Source organism: Psammomys obesus, unplaced genomic scaffold (genome assembly GCF_907164565.1).
Source record: "Psammomys obesus unplaced genomic scaffold, mPsaObe1.curated_primary_1811, whole genome shotgun sequence".
Lineage (NCBI taxonomy): Eukaryota > Metazoa > Chordata > Mammalia > Rodentia > Muridae > Psammomys > Psammomys obesus.
In genome coordinates this window covers 26,060,220-26,078,635 of record NW_026590062.1, presented here as the reverse complement: position 1 = coordinate 26,078,635, position 18,416 = coordinate 26,060,220, and the positions used below count along the sequence as shown (strand labels likewise).

General features: G+C 43.0%; 1 protein-coding gene across 4 annotated transcripts in view; it reads left to right on the top strand.

Moving 5' to 3' along the window:
* The window catches only part of Fbxo34 (F-box protein 34), a 62,569-nt gene that overhangs the window by 518 nt on the left and 43,635 nt on the right, over window positions 1-18,416 (top strand). For 2 of the 4 annotated variants that reach the window (XM_055606184.1, XM_055606185.1), the window contains exon 1: window positions 962-1,058. The gene's annotated coding sequence lies outside the window, so the exon portion shown is untranslated. Of the gene's footprint in view, window positions 1-939; window positions 1,059-18,416 lie in introns of those variants that run through there. The other 2 variants (XM_055606188.1, XR_008720011.1) reach the window with 2 other exon arrangements.

Here is an 18,416-nt window from a genome sequence, read left to right as displayed (position 1 = left end):
CGAGCCGAGCTAGGCCTCCGCGGACGGGCTGCGCGCGGGCCCGGGTGGGGGGCCGCGGTGGCGGGCCCCCGGCGCAGGTGGACGGCGCGTCCCCTCCACCCTCGCGGGGCCCCGGCGTGCGAGCCCGCGGCGGTGAGGTCACAGTCCCGGGGCTCGGCGTGCCTGTGATGTCAGGGCTCCGCCGAGAGAGACCGTGATGTCACTGCAAGGCCCCGAGTAGCGACCTTGGCGCGCGGAAGGGCCGGGAGGACCCGCGGGGGAGAAAAAGGAAGTTCTGTCCTAGCAGATTGGAACCGAAAATTGTGGCATCTCGGCTTTGCACAGTTTGAATGTAACAATTGTCAGGTGCTCAAACTTCATTTCAGAGAACATAGTTACTACAATTTAAGGACATTTGGTTTAGAAATAGAGAAATCATAGGAGATTTTTTCCCCTTTTTTTTTGGAGGGGGAGGTTGGGGAGGGACGGTGGGGATAGGCACTGTAAGTGCCTTTTAGGAAGCTAAACTCAGTTTGATGGTTGGATGTAGCAGTTTCTGGGGAGGGGCGCGCGGGGCCAGAACTAACCGGAGGGCTGATAATTCAGTTGGCTTTATTTACTTTTTTTTTTCTTTCCCCTTTTGGCCGTAATCTGCTTTTTTGTTATGGCCAAGGCAAGCAGATCTTGAACGAACTTTGTCTTTCAGAGAAGGGGAAGCTTGAATTAATGCAGCATTCTCCTTAGGATTTACTTTATACAGGTGTTCCTTGTCCCCACCCCCACCTCCTTTCATTAGAGATATTTGGTTTTCTGTGATTATGGCTCAGCAGCAAGCCTCCCCCCCTCCCCAAGACTGGTCTGTAACTTAATATAACACGTCTGAAGACCCCTTTTTAGGTCAGGTAACAAAAATTTTGTCGGTAGTGCTCTGGGATGTGATTTTGTGGATGTTTTTTCTGCAGGCTTTCAAGAGATAGCAGAGCTGCATGGAAGCCGCTGTGCTGTGCTGACCTGCTTGGGCTGCTCCAGCGGATAGGCCCCTTCACCCTTTTCTTCCTTCTTGAGTCTGGTTCAGAAAGGTAGGGGACTTAAAACTGAAGCACAATTACAGTGAGGGTTTTCAGCAGGAATCTTCAGTGGGAATTGTCTGTGCTTCTATGTAATAGTGGGGTTCCCCCCAATACTTCTGTTATCCATTTGTTTTTCAAATATTGCATTTGTAAAATGCAAGTATCTTTTCTTTTTTATTGGGGGGGGGGTGGGGAACAGGGTCTGGCTGTAGCTTTGAGTGGCTTAGTACTTGTGGTGCAGCCCAGGGTAGCCTTGAACTCTGAGCAGTTACTGGTCGCTGTGCTGGGATTACTTGTTCATGCTACCACGGCTGGCCCCTCGAAGACTTTTAAAGTCTTTCTGGATTTTGCCTCAGTGTGCAGGTGAAATACCAATTAACACAAGAAATGAAAGCAAAAATGATCTCTGTTAATATTGGATTTGGGTGTGCATGTCCCGAGATTCAAGTCCAGGGTCTCCTGCAGGAGTATTGGCACTGGGCTGCATTCCCGGGCCCTTACTGTTGAATTTGACTGGAAGTTTCCAAGCCAGGACTTTCTCATAAACCTTATGTATTTTATCCTCACCAAACCTTGGTAATTCCGTAGCCATTGTGTGTACCGTTGAGCAGAATTTTTCCTTTAAGGAAATTAGAAATTGCATGGTAACAATGTCCAGTTAAGGCTCTTATGATAAAATTTGAGCCTTTGGAACACCAATGATTGCATTAATGTGAAACTGCTGATATGGGGGATGGGGTCAGTGGGTGATAATCAACCTACTGTTTAAGATGAAAGAATGGTCTTCCGGGGGATTTGTCCAAAAGTTGAACATGATACTAAAGGGACACCTACAAGAGTCCTTGCTAAGCCGTGGTGTCCTTCATGGCCCTGTGTCAGTGGCTCTCCACCTTCCTGATGCTGCGACCCTTTAATACAGTTTATGTTGTGCTGACCCCTACTATAAAATAATTTCATTGGTACTTCCTAACTGTAATACTGCTCCTGTTATGAATCGTAATATAAAATACTGGATACACAGGATAGCTGATACACAACCTCCAAAGGTGTCAGGACCCACAGATTAAGATAATCAAAGTCTTAGTGTGTTCTGATGTTACTAAGAAACCATGGTGGGCATGAAGAAGCCTACTTAATGTGTATCATTGCATAACAAGCCATAACTCGAGGGAACATTTGTGTAATCTTCTGCTTTTAGCAGGTGCTCTTCACCCACACGTTGCAGTTTTGGATCTTGGAAGCAGCTTTTACTTCTTCACGGGTTTTATGGAAATTTGAGATTAAGCTTGTTTTAAGGCATTTGTCATTTATTCGCGCATAGCACTTGAAGGGACTGCAGCGGACATTAGTAGTGGGCATCTTCGATGGGTGAGGCAAGTGTGATGAGTGAGGGTGTGTGCTGGGGTTCTTTAAGACGTGTGTGGTGTCAGTTACATCGCTAACGTGCAGAATTTAAGGTATAAAGGCTTCTACTTTCTTTTCTAAGCTTAGTTTATGCTCACCAGGTTTAATTCCCACAGCAGATTGTAATTCCGGTGGATTTTCCTCCCCTCTTAGTATATGTTGGTAGAACATACTTATCTTGAGAGACTTCATTTAGTGCCACTTTCCCAAATTTGCAGCTGTTTAAAAGCAGACACTTGGGGGAAGCAGCTATGGTGTGATGAATGCCTTCCCTGTTAGGTCATGTGTGACAGGCAAGAGTTCTGCAAGGGTACCGACCGCGTGCAGTCCTGCAGGCAGCACAGAAAAGAGCAGACTGGCACCAATGCAGGGGTTATTTGGAAATGGAGTCCTGTCAGCCCTTTGTCTAATGTATCTTCTCGACTCCAGTTTATGTTTATGGGATTTTGAGCAGAGGATCGAGCCTACCGTATTATCACCCAGGACGGTGTTAATAACTAAAATGTGCATGGTCCTCAGTGTTTATTAAAGTCACTCAGCCTTTCATGTTCAGCTTCATGTCTTAGTTACTACAGGAGACTGGAGAGCACTGGTTCTCTACCTTCCTAATGCTGTGCCCCTTTAATATAGGCCCTCATGTTGTGACCCACAACCGCAGTTATTTTTATTACTAATTCATCGCTGTAGTTGTGACACTGTTAGGAGTCCTAATGTAAATATCTGTTTTCTGATGATCTTAGGTCTTAGGTCTAAGAGTCCTTAGGTCCTGAAGGGGTCATGACCCACCAGGTGAGAACCACTGCTCTAGAGACTCCTGTCATGAGTACTTAGCTTTACAGCCCAGCTTGTTCCACCTTAACCACAATGTAAATCTGTGGCTCCAGCCGGTGCTGGCGTGCCTGTACGCCACTGTCATCCAGAAAACACTTTTAGAACATCTTTGTGCCAGGGACTGAGGCACTTGATGTAATGCCCACTTCACATTCTTATCATTTTTCTTTCTGGTGTGTGTGTGGGTGTGTGTGCGTGTGCGTGTGCGAGCGCGTGCACTCACTCTAGTGCACCGTCCTGTGTGGGGAGATGTGTGGAGACCAGACCTCCATAGCAAGATGTCGCCTTCAGTTTCTTGGCCACTCTGACCTTTGAGGCCGAGTCTTACCTGCTCTGTTAGTGCGCACTCAGGCAGGATGACACTGGATGTGAAGAATAGATAGCAGTGGACATCTAGAGGTAACAGAAGCAGCGAGCCTTGTGAAAGGCTGAGGCCTGCCTGAGCCTGTCGTCTTGTAAGGAGGTCAGAGGCACCCCGAGCTTGGGTGGCATTCATTTCTGTTAGTGAAGAACCTGGGCAAGGTGTTCTGTCTCAGCAGTCGCACTGAGTGAGAGCAGAGAGCAGCACCTAGAAGCAGTGTCTGAAAATGTGGGGCAGGCTTTGGAGTTGGGAGAGGTGGACAGTGGACCAGTTTGGGGAGTGGGCTGCTGGGAAAGGAACTTCAAGGACAGCTGTGGACTCAGGTGGAGGTAAGGAGTGTGTGGGAAACTAGATCAGCGGCAGTCCGATCTTTGAGTGGACAGAACTGGGCAGATTTGTGCTGTGTCCTTGTCGGAAAACCTTCTGGGCAGTAGAGTGAGGCAGATGCCAAGTGCTGATTGCACGTGGCCCCTCCTGACCACTTATAGTAATGTGGGGGTGACAGAAGCAAGTCATACAGAAGGGACAGAGAAGGTAAAGAGTCGAACACAGTTCAGACTGGCCATGTCACAGTGCGAAGCGATACTCTGTGGAGAGCATGCGGGTGTAGTCAGGTGAACTTTGGATTAGTGGAGGTCGCTGGATGCCAGGTGCTGTGCATCAAGACAGTAATCCCTCAGGCATGTGGGATCTCTACATTGGCCCTGCCCATCACAGTCCCCAAATGACTGCAAGGTTCTCAGGTCACAATGGCCACCTCTCCAAGGTCTTAACCTTTGGCTGTGTCTGTGGCTCAGGCTCCTTCAGAGCAGAGTGCCTAAACACGTGTGTGTGTGTGTGTGTGTGTGTGTGTGTGTGTGTGTGTGTGTGTATGAATGAACACATGTGCGGGCTAGGCATTCTGTATTCACCTAGATTTCAAAGTATTTTTTGGACAAATTTGGAGTCCAGACAGAGACTCCACCCTCATCCCCAAGAGGTGGGCCATGATGGAGAACACCGCTACTAGGGCACAGAGCTCAGTGGAGCGTTGGAAGGGGGCTTGCCCCCAAGACCTCTGTGGAGCCTCCAGCTCACACTCCAGCTTGGTGAGGTTTGCAGCATGTGCTGTGTCCCTTCAGAACCATGGGAGTGGCTGCTGCTTGGCTCCTTGGCGGGGGGCCCAGTCCCCAGCATAATTTGTCTGAAAAGCAGGTCATGTCAGAGAGACTGTGGACCTTTAAGGTTTCACATGCTTGTGGGAAATTTTGTACGAAGTGACAGCGTCAAGAAATGACTTATTTTTTAAATTGATTATTTATTTGGTTTTTCTCGAGACAGCGTTTCTCTGTGTAGCCTTGGCTGTCCTGGACTCGTTTCGTAGACCAGGCTGTCCTTGAACTCACAGAGATTGCCTGCATCTGCTTCCCAGCATGCTGAGATTACAGGCGTGCGGCACCGCATCTGGTGACTTATTTATTTTTTAATGCATGTTCTGCTCTTTGGAATTGTGCCTGATTCACCATTGGTTTTTGGACGCATATGAGCTGTTTGGTTTTACAGGCCTGTGCTAGACACAGTTTGCTTCATGATAAGTTACACCTTTGATTTTCATTCAGACCCTTTTAGATAAAAGTCCGGACTTCAGAGTTTTGAGTTGTTGCTGCAGTTGGTTGATATACTTGGGGCTGTTGTTAGAAAGGAGCGCAAACATTTTTATGACCATGGGAGGACTAGAGGTGAAGATTTGTTCCCCCGCCCCCAGATTCTGTGTTGAACCCTAGAAAAATCTTGCAGGAATCCTTGATTCTTCCACCATGTGAGACGATAGTAAGGTGCTGTCTATGGGCCTTCTCTGCTAGTGTAGTTTCCCAGCTTATCATTATCAGACAAAGGATTATCACGTAAGGATTCAGAGAAAAGAACTTTTGTTTTCTTTTTTAAAAGACTGGAAATTTTGGTACAAAGTATCAGTAATAGAAAGGGTTTTTAGGGCCAGAATTTAGTGAGAACTTTTAAAAACAATTTTATTAGTTTCCAATATGTGAGTGTTTTCCTGTTATGTGCCTGTGTATCATGGATGGCCTGTTGCCTGCTGAGGTCAGAAGGGGGTGTTGGAAACCCCAGCACTGGAGCTACAGATGGTTGTGAGCTGCCATGTGGGTGCTGAGAACTGAACCTGTGTCCTCTGGAAGAGCAGCCAGTGCTCTTAAGCACTGGGCCATCTCTCCAGCTCCTGATAATGACATGTTTTGAGGAAAGACCAATGTGAAAAGCAGACTCTTGGTGAAATCCTTTCCCTATCTGTCTCCATAGGTTTTGCTGACTTCATTATTTCTTGTGTTCTCTCCTCCCTTGTTTCTTGCCTGCCTCTGTTTTCTCACCTTTGCTGCCAGTTCTTTCTTTTCCAGATCTGGACTGTCCTGCATTCTTGACCCTCTTAAGGCTTCTTCACTGTAATGTCTGATCATGCTTCTGTTTGTACCCACACACTTTTAACTTGCTAGGTTTCCATCTGCTGAAAAGAGAACCCTTTTGTGTTTGTTTGCTTTGTACTCACTGTTGGGGGTTCAAGGACTTACGGCACTCTCAGTAGTAGTCTTACCACCTGGGATTTAATGAGAAAGGATTTGTAAACACTGGGCTATCTACATAAATTGAGCTTCTAGGAACAAACCCCAGAATTGCAGTGCAGAACCAGCCTGCTAAGCGCCTACTGCCACACAGACCTAGGACGGGTGTTTGAACCAGAGGCTACTGCCGCTATGTTTGGTGGCAGTTTTTTGAGAGAATGTCATGTTATTTCTGTCGTCATGTGAGACCTTTGCTTCCATATGATGCTATGAACAGAGTTTGTCTGCAGTGTACTGTGTGAAGAGCTGAACTTACTCTCTCAGATCATCTTCTGTTTGAAGATAAAGCCTTTTCCAATTTTGTTGCTTCTCAACAAAGCCATGGGTTGGTGACATTAATTTTTAAAATGTTGTAATAGAAAACTCATTCACTGTCTAGCACCACTGAGAAGTCCAAAGATGAGTACACACTGAGTACTTGTGTGTTCCGACCGCATTTTTTGCCTGCTTCCTTTATTGAAGGCTCTCAACTTTCATGCTCTTTGTCCCTTTGTGGTCATAGTGTGTTTCTCACAGTTCAAGTCCCATGTCCTCATGCCACATGCCTCTGCATGAGGACATACAGAGGGAAAGAATTCTGTAGAAGCTGTGGGAAGGGCTCCTAGGCTATTCCATGAATATCTTTTTTTAGTCTCAAGTCTGAGGCCCCTTCCCTTGAGCAGAGCATGACTAACACACTACCTACACGTTGTTCTTGGAGAGGAGGCATTCCTGAGGCCAGGGGCCTCTAGTTGTAGACAGCATGGCTCATTGTGTGACCCTAAGTCCACCTTTTCCTTGCTCCCATTAGACAAGCAGTTCCATTTTAGGGACGTTATCTTTTCCTGCTTAATCGTTGCTACTGTCCTTATCCTCTACTGTGGAGTAAGGCTAGTCTGGTGAATTGAAGAAAGAAAACTATCCTTTGTTTTCTGAGCACGTTACAGTGGGAATAAGTATGTTAGAAGAGTTGGGCTACTTAGGATAGTGCTGTCCAGTAAAAACACAGTGGGAGCCATACATGCAATTTACGGTTGTCTGTGAAAACCTGTGTGTGTGTGGTTTTGGACGAAAATTCCAGAGATAATGATTTCCTCTTCTTTTTCTCACACTCTCTGAGATATGGTATAACCCAAGCTGAGCCAGAGTTGAAAGTCCTCCTGCTCAGCCTTACATCTGGTGATACTACTTTTGAGTATGAACCTACTCTCATTTTTTTGTTGTCATGCTTAAAAATTGTTTTTTATGACCACACTCTCCTCTACTTGGTGTGGGGTTACCTGCAGTAATCCTGGTACTCAGTTTCTTCGCCTTTCCTTTCCTTTTTCAACTAAAATCATTCAAACATGCTGGCACATGCCTATATTCCCAGCATTTGGAAGATGGAGGAAGGCATCCAGAATATAAAGCCAGCCTAAGCTATGTTTAAGGGCAGCCTGGGCTACAGAAGACCCTGTCTCCAAAAAAATATCATACCAAAACCAAACAAACACAGTCATCTATTATAAAAAACCTGTTTCCCTAAAGCCTCCTTGGACTTCTCAGTTCCTTCATACCTTTCCATTTCCTCACACTCCTATTATGTGCACGTTGAATGCTTGGCTTCTTAGTACTTTGGCACTTCAACATATATACAATTGTGTAATTGTTCTCTAATTGTCTCGTGTATATTAGCTTTATTTCCTCTTCTAAATCATAAGCCTCACATCTTATGTGCCCCTAAATTGGAGGCATATAATTGTGAAGATTTAGTTTTTCCTTTAATAAGGATATATAGCTAGTTATTTAAATTTGTATCCTTAAAGTTTTTTTTAAGTTGTTTTGCTGTCTACTCTGTTGACTAACTTTGAGTTATGTTTTTAGAAAACTGAGTTGTTGGAGTTTATGTGTTAATTTGTGTGTGTGTGTGTGTGTGGTGCTGGGGATTAAACCCAGGGTTTCACATGTTCTAGGAGAGTGTGTTTTAAAAATAAAAACAATTCTGTTTATATACTTGCTTATTTGAAATATAAAATATATAATCATGTATATAAAATTAGAAAATATAATGACAGATAATTATTGATTAGCTGGAGTTTAAGATAAAGTCTGTATTTGATGAGGAAATCTCAGTGGACCCATTGGCTTTATTGTTAAAGAACCAGGAGAGGCAGAGAGGACCAGTTTCTGAACTAGGGCAGGGGATCTTATTTCAGGCTCAGGCAGCAGGCTCAGTCTCTGGGTTCTCAGCACCTTCACAGCCCCCACTCACTTTAGTTGTAGAGTGCAGGCTTCTGTCTGTCAGGCTGTCAGGTGAAGAGCTCAATCAGTGTCTGGAAAATAAGTTCAAAGAGGGTCTGAGGACTTGAAGCTTTCTAAGGAATCAGCCCTCCCCCCCAATTTCTTTAACATGATAATGATTGGGTTGATGAAATATAAATATGTTAACATTTTTAATTTGTGGAATTTTAAGACCCATTATTTCCTCAGAAATGTAAACTAGGCATTGATGCTAAGAGCATTAGTTTGTGTTTTGGGTTGTTTGTTTGCTTGCTTGCTTGCTTGCTTGCTTGCTTGCTTGCTTGCTTGCTTGAGACAGTATCTTCCTAGGTAGCCCAGGCTGCCCTACAACTCAAGCTCCTGCCCTGCTGTAGTGCTTGGATTGCAAGCATGCCCACCAGCCTGGCTGGGTTCTGTCACCTTTTCTCAGCCCAGTTTCACAGATTACTATTCTTTGGTAAGTGTAAGTCTTTAAGAATTCTCCAGCTGGAGCCAGGCTGTGGTGGCACAGGTCTTTAATCCCGGTGCTCAGGAGGCAGAGGCAGGTGGATCTCTGTGAGTTTGAGGAGACAGCCTGGTCCACAGAGTGAGTCCAGGACAGCCAAGGCTACATAGAGAAACCCTGTCTCAGGGAAAAAACAAAACAAAACAAAACAAAACAAAACAAAAAAAACCCAGCTCCCATGTTCTGCTGTTGTTTTTCCTCAATACTTAATGTAGAACCCCATTTGCTAAATACATATTGATGGTTATAAATAATCAAAATTAATTGTTAACAGCCAGATACATGATTAACTTTACTAGAGGGCTTACATTTTTGTTCTTGTTAGCTGGTTAATTAAAACTTTTCTTGAAGTTAAGGTGTAACTTGACATTTTAGTTGCATATAAAGTATTGGAACAATATTGTTTCCTTAAAACTTTCAATAGAAGGGCTTAGAACTTAAAAAAAATCTGATGGTCTTAAAACTTAAGTGAAAACTTCTTGTTTTGTTTGTGAATCTAAATCTGAAATTTGAATTATTGAAAATTTCTTGATTTAAAGAATCTGTATTGTGGATGACCACGGTATTTAAACTATTGTCTAAGCTACTAGAAAATCACCTTTGTTCTTACTAGTCACATGACTTTGGGAATCTTTATCTTGCTTGTGTTGCTTGAAATGTATTTATTAGTGTGTGGTTTGTATCTGGGTATGTGGATGCATACAGAGAAGCTAGAGATGGACACCGGGTGTTTTTCTTGATCATTCTTCACCTTATTTATTTTTAAAGAGTTGTTTATTTTATGTGTGTGTGTTGCACATGTGTGCAGTGCCGGTGGAGGCCAGAAGAGGGCACTGGGGCCCAGTTATAGATGATTGTGAGCCCCTTGAAGGGCTGGGAACGGAACCTGGGTCATGTGCCAGAGCAAGTGCTCGTTATTTCTGAGCTTTCTCTCCAGCTTCTTCCCTCTTGCATTCTTAGGTTGAGGCAAGGTCCCTTGGTGAACCTGGAGTTTGCTGACTAGGCCCTCTCAGTGTCCTCTTCCTCTACCCTACCCTGTGATGGGATTACAGGCTTAGTCTGAAATGCCCCGCTTTTTATGGCTGTGTTGGGGATTTGAACTCAGTTGTATTCTGTAGCCCTGGCTGGCCTAGAACTTGAAGTAATCAGTGTAATTGCTCAGTTTTCATTAAGACATTTCTGTTGGTATTAGGTAGTATTGATGTCTTATTCAGAGAATTTTAGCTGGATTCTATTTGCCTGGTATGTTTCTTTCTAAACTGTTACTGCCAGTTGCACTCAGCAAATGTGTGACTGCTTTGAGCCTTAACTTGAGTGTCCCATTATCCTATTGCTGAAATTTTAGGTTATAAGATGACAGTATATTGGAAAATAAAAGTTTGCTGATTATTTCCTATGCCAACATGTACCCCAGAGCACCCACTGTGTACTAAGACTTTGTAAATAGTTGGTGGTTCCTTGTAACTTTCCAATCCTATTAGAAGCAATCTGATGTTTGGTTCTGTTTTGTTTTACAGTATTGGGCATCAAACACAGGGCCTTATGAATGCTAGGTGAACACTGAGCTACAGTTTTAGGCCAAAATGTTTTTCCGGTTAGAAATGATGGGTGATATCTCCTTTTGGGATGAAATGTAGGCATGTTTGGTTTAACAAGACTGACCTCGAACTTCATCCAGATCCTTCTGCCTCAGTGCTAGGATCCCTAGTGCTAGGATTACAGGGGTAGCTTGTACTACCAAAGCTGGCTCAAAAAAATAAAATTTTAGACAATTCTTTTGTTGTTTATGCCATGAAAAAGACATTTTAAAGTAGTGTTAAACTAGATTCCGTGTCCCACACTTGTGTTCCTAATGCTTGAGGGGCTGAAGTGACAGGATCACAAGGAGGTTGAAGACAGCCTGACAGCAAATTTCAGGCCACCTTAGGCCACCTGTCTCAAAAAGTAAAGGGGGGAGGGAGGGCAAAAACTGTTGAAAAGACCATCACCTATGGTCAGTTTAATACATTTCATTTCTTTGATTTATCTCTACGTTTACTCAATCTGCAGGCTTTGCAAACGTTCCTAATTGCAGTTCTTCAGGATCTCTGTTTTTTGCACCCCCGCCCCAAAATCTTTCATGTGGTTTTGTTGGTTAATGGGATGTTTCGCATGCCTGTATATCTGTGCAGCGTGTGCATGCGGTGCCCACAGATAACAGAAGAGGGCATCATATCCGCTGACATTTGAGTTACAGACAGTTGTTAGTTGCTGTGTGGGTGCTAGGATTCGAACCCTGGATCATCTGGAAGAACAGCAGGTATTCTTAACTTCAGCCACCTTTTGGCTTTTTAACTGCATTTGGTTGCTTTTGTTTGTTTGTTTCTATTTTTTTTAACGATTTATTTATTATTTATGCATCATTCTGCCTGTATACCAGATCTCAGTATGGATGGTTATGTGCCACCATGTGTTGGTGAGAATGGAACTCAGGACCTTTGGAAGAAGAGCCATTGTATATCCTCTGAGCCGTCTCTCCAGCTCCCTGTTTATTTCTATTAAGAGCACGTGATGAGAGATTAAAAGATACTTAGTGTAAGCTTAATAGGTTCTGTTTTCTTGTCTTCCCTCACAGGAATTGACTTCTCAGTGCTTTCCATCCTCTTACCCTTTCCAACACTTGAATTCTCTTACATCTGGTATGTATGTGGTGGTTTGAGTAAGAATGGCCCCATAGGCTGGTATGTTTGAATGCAGAGTCATCAGGGAGTGGCACTACTTAAGAGGGCTCAGGACGTGTGTCTTTGTTGGAGGAAGTGTGCCACTGGGGGTGGGGCTTTGAGGTTTCAGAAGCTCAAGCCAAGCCTGTGGGGGGGGCTTTCTTCCTGCTGCCTGTGGATCTGGATTAGAACTGTCAGCTACTTCTCCAGCACCAAGTCTGCCAGTGTGCGCCCTGCCATGACAACAGGCAATGGACCAAACCCCTGAAACTGTAAGCAAGCCCCAATTATAAATGCTTTTTAAAATAAGAGTTGCCACGGTCATGGTGTCTGTTCACAGCAGTAGAACTTGACTAAGACATAATGGCTCTTAGAATAATTCGTCCCATGCAGGATTCTCTAAAACTATGGCTTTTGAAAAAGAAATGTTTTTGACTAGCTCTTGCGCTTAAATGGGTGAGACTGCCAAAGGTGCCTTTTTCTTCCTCTGTCTGTTGGGTGCCTTCTCCCTCTTTAGAAATGGCTGCTGTGTCTCGCCTGTTCTTTTGCCACCTAGTCTGTCCTCCCACCTTTAGAAAGTTTAGCTTTCATTTTCTCCCCACTCACTGTTAAGCTGTGTTTTATCTCCATTTCTTGTTGGCTGGTCCTTGTGTCAGCAGAGCTCCTGTGGGCATGGCCTCTCTGCAGCAGGGGCTGACTGGTTGGCTGGGCCCCGTTGTGTCCTACGGGCTTATTGGAAAGGTTAGCGCCATACCCACAGTGCTGAGTCGTTGTCCTCTGGGCTTGCTGTCAGCGAGGGTCTCTCCTTTGTCCTTGCTCCTGTCACTGCCTGTCCTTTCCTGTAAGAAGAAAGAAATAAATGGGGGGGGGGGGGGGGCTAAAGAGATTGCTCCTTGGTTAATTTTGCTCTTCCAGAAGACCTGGTTCAATTTCAGGCGTCCATACGGTAGGTCACAACCATCTGTAACCCCAGTTCTCAGAGCTTCCAACAGGCATGGCATGCACACACACACACACACACACACACACACACAAAACATTCATACACATAAAATAAAAATAAACCGAATTTAAAAACAAAAAGAAATATGGTACTTTGCTTTTTTTTTTTTTTTTTTTTTTTTTACATTTTTGTCAATCTTTATATCTTGGTATATGAACAAAATGTGAGATAGAAAGCCTGAACAGTGGGTTAAAAACAGACATTTCTGATGCAAGAGTTCAGGAGGCACTTAGGCCTGGTGTAGTGCTGGAATGGTGCTTTTTCCTTTGTTTTTACGTTAAGGGATGATTAACAGAGAAAATGCACACGTGTTGCATGGCTGGCTCAGTGCATTCTCACTTGTCTGCACTCACGGAACCAATGAGAAGAGTCATCTGGTCTGCCCGCCTATCCTTCCCCCACCTTCACTTTTCAGGTTGTGTAGGCTCTTTCTCTTCAAGTGTTGTCCATGTCTTGTGGACAACACGTCCTGTCTGGATCTTCTCGTGAGCCACATTCCAGGCAGTGTGATTCAAGGAGCAAAGGTTATGCTGACTGTTTTTAAGGAAGGTTTCTGGAAGCTGCGCTTTGCAGTAGTCTTGTTAGCTAGAACGTATCGTTGCGGTCACATCAGCATAGAGGAGGCCGGGCAATGCAGGCATCACCATCTCTCCCGGGTACAGACAACCGCAGTGAACCCTGGCTTCCATGCTGTTTGGTGGATGAAATCTGTAGAAGTTGAGCTGCTCGCTAAGATGAGTGTCAGCTGAGAGTACACTGCCTTTTCTTGCTCAGTTTTATATTGCCAGTCCAGTAAGTACAAAAGAAACAATTTGTCCAATAGAATACTTCTACCCTAATGTCCTAATGTCATTGTCTTGAATGCAGACCGTGCATCAAGCTAATGTCATGCTAAGTCAGATGATGCGCACAGCACATTTGCATTGTGCTTAGTTCAGTCCTAACAGGACTGAAAAATAGAAAGGCTCTAACTAACTCATAAATACTCCATAGTGTTCAGAGAGGAAGAGAGAAAGGAATATGTTCCAGGAATCATTACCTTAAATGAAAAGTAAGCTTAGTGTGTCAGTATGCCCACAGTCCCAGCCAAAGGGGGTGAGGGAAGAGGACCACTTGACAGTAGGAGCTGGAGGCCCTCTGTCAGACCTAAAACCTAGCTTAGGGCGTAAGGCTAGTTTAGCTTTATTTTTGTCAATTTTTTTTCTCTCGTGTACATTTTTTTAAATTTCATTTTTTATTCATTTTACATCCTGGTTGTAGCCCCCTCCCTTCTCTCCTCCTGATCCCACCCTCCCTTCCTCTTTTTCCTATTCTCCCTCCCACCCACCCAAAATGTGTAGTCCAGACTGACCTCAAATTCATGATCCTCCTGCCTCTGACTCCTTCAGCAAATCCTACCATCACGCACCACCACAACCGGCCCATGTACCTTTCTTAACCTGCAATCCCATGCATTCACATGCATTCACAGTCTACCTGCTTTAGTATCCCGGGTGTTAGGATTTTTAAGTATTCTCTTGGCCTGAAGAGGAAAAAACAAAGTAATAAATGTATGTTCTGTTAGGTTTTCTTTTACAGAAATAGGCATGCTTTATTTTTTATATGATTATTTTTATTGTGATTCTCTAAATTTTCTTTTTACTCTTTAGTTCAGATGGGTTCAGATTACACGTTATGTTTTTTTGCTAAAACTCTTTAGTAAAGTATTGAGTTTTTCAAGTGCATTTCTATGCTGGGTGTGGTACGGTATACATATAATTCCAGCACTCAAGTTTCTCTGTGTAGCACTGGCTGTCCTGGAACTGACTCTGTAGACCAGGCTGCCTCAAGCTCACAGATCTACCTGCCTCTGCCTCCCAAGTGCAGGTGCTGGGATTAAAGGCGTGGGCCACCACCACCTGGCGTTTTATTGTTGTTTTTATCACGGTACAGGGGCTGGAGAGATGGCTCATCAGTCAAGATCATTGGGTGCTCTTCCAAAGAAACCTGATTCAATTCCCAGCACCCACATGGGAGCTCACAACTGCCTGTAACTCAATTTTCAGTGGATCCAACACCCTCCCGCAGACATACATATAGGCCAAACACCATTAAATATACATAAAAATAAATAAAAAACTACAAATGGGAACTTTGGGTTGGGTTTAAGGAAGAAATTCCTAGTGTTTTTCTGGCTAATACTATATAGAGTATTATAAGCTATCTTTACTGCCGACATAGGAAATTGGAGAAGTTAATAAAAGGTAATCTGTAGCCCCCACTACTTGAGAGTTGACTCAGGATATAGATTGAGCTCAGGACTGAAGGACCAGCCTAGGTTGTATGATGAGTCTTCAAGACTCATCATAAAATAAGTTCTTCCCACAAGAACAAAAGTATGTGTATATTTTTCTTATACCATGTGCTGAGGGCCTAGCAGATATCTCTTAGCTTTCATGGCATATAGCACCTTGAATTTAGCATACACACTAGTTCTGCTTTTTTCTCTATGAATTTTGGGGAAGTGTTAGGAAAAGGAGTATGTTTCTGTATTAGGTACCTTTGCCTGGCTGTTACGAGACACCTGAGAGAAACCACTTCAAGGAGGAAGTGTTTATTTTGGCTCCTGATTCCAGAAGGATTTCAGTTCATCTTTCCAGCGAAGACAAATAGAGGGCCCTCTTTCTTGGTGGTTGGAGCATGAGGTGTTGGCTTGTTTTCTGTTTTCATTGTGGTAGACCAGTTCCAGGACAAGAGACAGATACAACCTTCAAATGCCTGTCCTCATGAGACCTTCCTCTAGCCAGGCCTCACCTCCTGAAGGGGGTAGGGGATTGCATTGCTTTCACAACAGCTCCACAAGGTGGGAAACAAGTGTCCAAAACAAAAGATAGTAACAGACATTTTAGGTTCCAACTATAGCAACTCAGTAGCAGTGTGCTGACCTTTCTAGGAGGGAAGGAACTTAAATATTACAATGCAGTGATTGTGCTTTTGAATCATCACTAGTTAAAGCAGCATTAATGAGAGCTTGGTACCTATGACCTGAGACAGGGTTGGTTATCAGTATCATTTACTTGTCTGGAGGTCAGTGTTTTTTTTTGTTTTGTTTTGTTTTGTTTTTTTTGGTGTTTTGAGACAGCGTTTCTCTGTGTCGCCTTGGTTGTCCTGTACTCACAGAGATCTGTCCACCTCTGCCTCCTGAGTGCTGTGGATGCTGGGATTACAGGTATGCACCACCACGCCCAGCTTTGGAGGCCAATTTTCTGTGCATTTCTTTTTCTTTTTTTTGAAAACAATGAAACAAATCAAAGAATGGGGAAAAGGGCATTTTTTTTTTCCCCACTAATGGGCTTTGTAGTTAATCTTCAGGGTCTTTCCCGAGATTTAAGGATAGAAAGTGGTGCTGGTCATAAACCCTGCATTGAAAATGGCACAAACCACGATGTTAGGTAGACATGTTAAGCCAATGCATACAGGTTGTTTGCTAGCATGTACTTTTTAGGAAAGACTGGAGATAGAAGAAGCCATGGCAGCATCTGATGTTGTGGGCATTGGTAGCACCCACAATTACCTGTGTCTAGATTGCTATCACTAGATAAGTTAACAACTTTAGATTCTTTTCTCATACGTCACCTCCAGACAGTCTGTGCTGTCTTGTGCATCCTACTTAAATGGCCGCTGATTTTCCTTTGTGCTTCCTAGCTCCCTCGTGCTTCACCTTGCTCAATATTAGTCCATCAAAGGCAAAAGTCATGAGTGTGTGTAACTGTATAACAAGAATGATTTAGTGGAAGAGCAAAGGGAAGGAAGGCAGGGAGTAGATCTGTGACCCGCTTTCTTCTCCTTATCGGTTAGCTCCTTGAGTGCTGAGTGCTGGGGTTAAAGAGTGTGCCCCTGCGCCCAGCCTGAAATGTATTGAGATTTATGTATGTCTGCTGCTTACTGCCCTTCATCCTCTCAGTGTGCTAGTCCTTGAGAGCTTTTGACTGTTTGTCCACCACATTCCAAGTACTTAATAGATGCTCAGAAGATATTTGTCGCATGAGTAAAGGCAGGAAAGAATGTACCATGATGAAGTTAGCAATAAAATAGTTTACATAAAAAGAATTTGAGTTCAAAGTATTTTCATTAATTAAAAAGTAGTTTAGAAATTTCATATAATAAAAATTATTTTGGAGATCACTGTTCTTTAATGAAATCAAGGCAAGCATATGTGTGCTAGCGAGGATTGAATATTCTTTTTTCCTCTCATTTTTGTGTTGCTAAGCATTGAACCTAGGACAGTGTACACTCTGAGCAAGTATTCTACATTAAGCTGTGTCCCCATCAAAGACTGTTCATTCTAGAAGACTTCAGAAAGGTTTAGTTTGCTCACAGTTCTGGAGACCTTCACCAGAGCTAAACCAATTTGAGAACCATGCTTTGAATCTCCAAGATTACAAACCTGAGAATTTAAAGAGACTTCCTCCAAAATGGAGAATGGTTAAACACCTATTTGAATACATTTTGTAGCACTAAAATATGAATATTAAAATATGTAGGAATAAAATATGTCTTTTTCCAGGAGTTAATTACAGGCTAATGATGAGAGTTTAAGTATGAACATTATCATTTTTTTTTCTCAATCCTTAGAACTTAGTCTCTTTGGCTTTATATGACTGGGCTTTGTAGCTGAATGTTGAATGTGCTTACCAGACTTGGGGAGTTTATTATTTTCATCATAGATTATTAATGTATGGGCCAGTGAGAAAGACTCATGTTTACATACTTCTGTGTTCCCTTCTGAGAAACCAAGCTATCATGCCACTTTTAGGCAATTGGGGTATTACCTCCAGTCAGTACGAAGAGATACTTTTCTAATTATTTTTACTAATAAAGAACAAGGCATTTTCCAAGCACATATTGTTCTTTGATTCTGCAGTGTTAAATTGGATGTCAGAGTAGAATATGAAAGGTTTTGTCTTTTGCCTTTGCCTACTGTAACTTTCTTTTGATAGTAATGTAGGATTTGTCACACAAATCTTCATACCTAATCTTTGGAGGAGGAGAGTTCTCCTGTTGATAACAAATAATCTCATGGGTCAAGAACCTGCCTGGGAGTCAGGTGGGGGCAGTGATGGTGGTAGTCAGTAGGCTGTTATTATAAAGTTATTTAATGAGTGCATCAGCCAAGCACGGGAACTCTGCTGGGCGTTAGACACGAAGTCATTAGAGGGAAGACTTCTAGGATTAAGCTAAATCATTAAGCTAAATCGTAGAGAAATAGATGTCCTCATTTAACAAATACACATGTATATTTTAAAATGCAAATTTTTAAAGGCCTCAAAACATGCCTAAAAAGAACATATATATTAAACTTAGGATTCTGGGTAAGAAAATTAAACAAGTGATTTTTCTGCTTTTAAGGCACACAGAGAATAATATTTAGAATTATTGCTTACTTATTGTGACATATGGCTAAAGTTGTTAGTAAATGCCTCAATGCTAATGAAACTGGCTCTAGGTATATGATAATGCTTATAATTTTAGTATTTGCTATGGTGATTTTTCCACCATTAAAAACTAAAAAAAATCTGCCATGCATTTGAGTGCTGTACTTTTTATGTTGTCAACAGTGGACTGTGTTTAATAGTGGGAAGTCCTCTAAGTCACTGGTACCATTATTGTCACTCTCTTCTGTGAAAATATTTATGATAATTGAAGGTGCTAATTAGACATGATCTGAAGTCATT